Consider the following 4,461-nt stretch of genomic DNA (forward strand, 5'->3'; position numbering starts at 1 on the left):
TCCATTGCAATTGCATTCGCAGCACGAGAGCTCTCTGCATGTCAGGAGAGCCGCTGTATTTAAGACAGGTCAGACCTGCCACAAGGGCTGCATGGCTGGCCGATGTAATTTGATGGTACCGATGTTTATGCAGGAGTGCAATTTTGGACTGATATGAGAAGGCAGCAGTGGGCATCTTTATGCCGGTTTGCAGACTGCAGTTGCGATCAGAGGGGCTCCAGAGGTGGGGCTGCAGTGCTGTCCAAAATTCAAATAGGGGAGACCATAGATGCCGATATTCTGGCTGCCGCTTCTGGGAGGGGGCAGCCAGATCGGCCAAATGGGGGCGTGGCGATTACAATTGTTACACACCAGTGGTGTTGTGGCATAGATGTGATTTTAAAAAGGATTCACTGGATTGTCTTGTGTGATAAGTATTGGGTTAATTAGTGGCGCAGGTAAAACAGAAGTCTTATCCGTGATTATAGTGTAGCAGTAAGGGGCACCTACAGTGGAGGTGGGCACTATTTGCCTGGGCCCAGGTCTTTTGGCGGAGCTTGGCAGCGGCCTTGTACCCCTTTGCAGTGCTTTACAGTGTTTTTTTTTCATGAAGGGGGTGTGGTAACGTCTCTGGGATTTTGGGCACCCCCATTCCCTCCAGTTCACTGGCTCCTTGGACATCTCAACAGCCCTAGTAGCGGTACCAACACCAGGTCAGCTAGTCACACTGAGATGAAGTCTTTACTTACTCAGTATCCAATGCAGTTTGTCTGAAAAATGTACACTTCTTAAAGAGATGACCATGATCTATCATTTCAGGGCATACTGATCCCATAAATAGGTACAGATTTCTACCTATTAGAACTTCCATTTTTATACAGACCATGGTTACCCTTATTTTAATCTGTGTGATTATCTTTTTTTACTTTTGATGTTGGGATTATTATTCTGATTCTCCAAACCCCTTTTACATCCAACCACCATTTTACTGTTTCAGATTTCCCCTGTCACTTATACGGAGAACCACCAATTGGGTAAAGATTAACCACATTTTGTTGATATGTACAGCCATGGCCAAAAGTTTTGATAATTACACAAGTATTGGTTTTCACAAAGTCTGCTGCTTCAGTTTTTATGATGGCAATTTGCATATACCCCAGATTGTCACGAAGAGTGATCAGATGAATTGCAATTAATTGCAAAGTCCCTCTTTGCCATGACAATGAACTTTGGGCCTGATTCAACAAGGAACGCACGCTAGCAGACGCACGCACCCAGCCGCTGCAAGAATATGCTAATCAGTGCATATGCACGGAGACTGCAGCACAAGAAGCAGGCACCCAGCAAAACATAAAGCTGCCCACCTATGCCGTGATTGACAGCGTATACTTCGGGAACATCGAGTGCCATCGAAGCTGCATGTAAGCTAAGGGTAGACCTGAAAGATTCCTGCACGCAGAGAGGCACCCGGCTGCTGAGATTAATTTATGCACACCCTGTAATGGCGCACGAACGCACAGGCACGGCTACCCTGCGTTTGGCCGACCACCCCCGTCACCACCCACAAATGGCACTTCCTGTCAATCAACATCAAAGGTCTCTGTGGGCTCCCTGCTTACTCTGAGAGAGCCCTTACCGTACTCAGCAACCTGTTCGTGCACGCGCAATGCAATACATATGCATGCACCGATCGCAAACATTGGTTCACACTGTGCATTCTCGCACTTGCGTTGCTTGCTGAATTAGGCCCCTAATCCCAAAAACATTTCCTCTGCATTTCAGCCCTGCCACAAAAGGATCAGCTGACATCAGGTCAGTGATTCTTTTGTTAACACAGGTGAGAATGTTGACGAGGACAAGGCTGGAGATCACTCTGTCATGCTGATTGAGTTAGAATAACAGACTGGAAGCTTTAAAAGGAGGGTGGAGCTTGAAATCATTGTTGTTCCTCTGTTAACCATGGTTACCTGCAAGAAAACACATGCAGTCATCATTGCTTTGCATAAAAAGGGCTTCATGGGCAAGGATATTGCTGCTAGTAAGATTGCACCAAAATCAACCATTGATCGGATCATCAAGAACTTCAAGGAGAGAGGTTCAATGGTTGTGAAGAAGTTTTCAGGGTGCACAAGAACGTCCCGCAAGCGCCAGGACCGTCTCCTAAAGTTGATTCAGCTGCGGGCTCGGGGCACCACCAGTGATGAGCTTGCTCAGGAATGGCAGCAGGCAGGTGTGAGTGCATCTTCACGCACAGTGAGGCGAAGACTTTTGGAGGATGGCCTGGTGTCAAGAAGGGCAGCAAAAAAGCCACTTCTCTCCAGGAAAAACTGCAGTAAAGCATCCTGAGACCATTCTTGTGTGGAGTTGCTTCTCATCCAAGGGAGTGGGCTCACTCACAATTTTACCTAAGAACACAGCCATGAATAAAGAATGGTACCAAAACATCCGCCAAGAGCAACTTCTCCCAACCATCCAAGAATAGCTTGGTGATGAACAATGCCTTTTCCAGCATGATGGAGCACCTTGCCATAAGGCAAAAGTGATAACTAAGTAGCTTGGGGAACAAAACATCTAAATTTTGGGTCCATGACCATGAAACTCCCCAGACCGTAATCCCATTGAGAATTTGTGGTCAATCACCAAGAGGCGGGTGGACAAACAAAAACCCACAAATACTGACAAACACCAAGCATTAATTAGGCAGGAATGGACGGCCATCAGTCAGTATGTGGCCCAGAAGTTGATTGACAGCATGCCAGGGCGAATTGCAGAGGTCTTGAAAAAGTAGGGTCAACATTGCAAATATTGACTCTAGGCATAAACTTAATGTAATTGTCAATAAAAACCTTTGACACTTATGAAATGCTTGTAATTTTACTTCAGTATACCATAGTAACATCTGATAAAAAGGTCTAAAAACACTGAAGCAGCAAACTTTGTGAGAACCAATACTTGTGTCATTCTCAAAACTTTTGGCCATGGCTGTATACTAGATCAATAGTTCCCAAACTGTATTGAATCACGGTGCCCTAGAGTACCAGCATTTTTTTCATGGCAGCCCTAGGCCAAAAGTTTCTTATTGATAAACTCAACAAAAATAATGAAATTAAGTAAATTGTTCTTACCTGTTATCCTTAGGTACAGTTATGTAGTGGTGGACAGGGTTGTGTATGTAAACAGGATCACAGTCAGGTAAATACAGGGTCCCCATGGAGCTGAGTAGTACATGCATGTTTTAGTATGAAAGATGTACAGGATCATAATATTATATAACTGGAATGTATGTGTAACCAGAAATATAGTCCCATCAATTTAGCATAAATTTCTTAGAAAATATATGTTATACTGGAGGTGCTCCCTGAAATCGAATATCTAGTACTCAAAACCAATCATCACAAGAGATTCCTTTGTGGAGCAACACTTTTATTCATCCAATTTAAATGCCATAATACCACTAATATGGAAGGCATTCACAAATTCCTATAATTTGGTGTCATCTCTTTAAGCAATTGGTGTCTGCCGTTTCTGGGTTATTACCCGGCCACTGAGTACATGACATTTACTGTTTATATTAATATTACAGGTTGAGTCTCCGATATCCAAAATGCTTGGCACCTGGAGTAGTTTGGATAATGGAATATTCCGTATTTTGGAATAATTGCATACCATAATGAAATATCTTGGGAATAGGACTCAAATATACACACAGAATGCATTTATGTGTTATTGTCGAAGCCGGATGATTGGCTGAGAACAAATCTTATAAATTAATATCTGGCGACGCCATTTTGTGTCGCCTCTAACGACGCCATTTTGCGTCAACAGTACGATACATTGTGTACGATGCTATATTTCATTATTAGCATTGTGCGTCTGTTTTGCTACCGCATAATGTTGAAGTCCAATCAAAATCTATACACACATTAGATAATACCTATAAAACTTACAAGGCGCACAACGCATAGTTGCGCTGTTCATCAAAGCAGATAAGCACAAAACACATAGACGCACAACGCATACTAGTGAATTTACACAATATTCTCACACTCACACATGCAATCACTTATAAAAAGTTTCCCAAGCATTAAGGTTAATATTAGAGGTTTTATTAGCAAATACTTATGTTGTGAAATGTAATGTATATGATATTTAAGGTACATAAGCTAGCAGACATGTCATGTTTGGTACCATTCTAAATCACTGTTTATTTGCAGATCTCCGGTTCTATCGGCAAGGAGATCGAATCATGCGTCTGCAAGTTATGAATTATAGGAAATTAGTGGTTAGACTGTACATCTGTATGTAGTGTCTTTTGATTAGTTTAAACCAGTTCTTCGGCGGGAAAACCACACAAAGCAACGTCTGAGGAACTGGGACATACCCCCAGTGATGCTGTATGAACTGTCCTATGACCTGCATCGTACCAGAATGTCCAGGAGCAAGACCCAATAGAAATCTGTCAACTAGTTCCTTTGTTCTGTA

This window comes from Taudactylus pleione, unplaced genomic scaffold (genome assembly GCF_031769625.1).
Source record: "Taudactylus pleione unplaced genomic scaffold, aTauple2 ptg000336l, whole genome shotgun sequence".
Taxonomy (NCBI): Eukaryota; Metazoa; Chordata; class Amphibia; order Anura; family Myobatrachidae; genus Taudactylus; species Taudactylus pleione.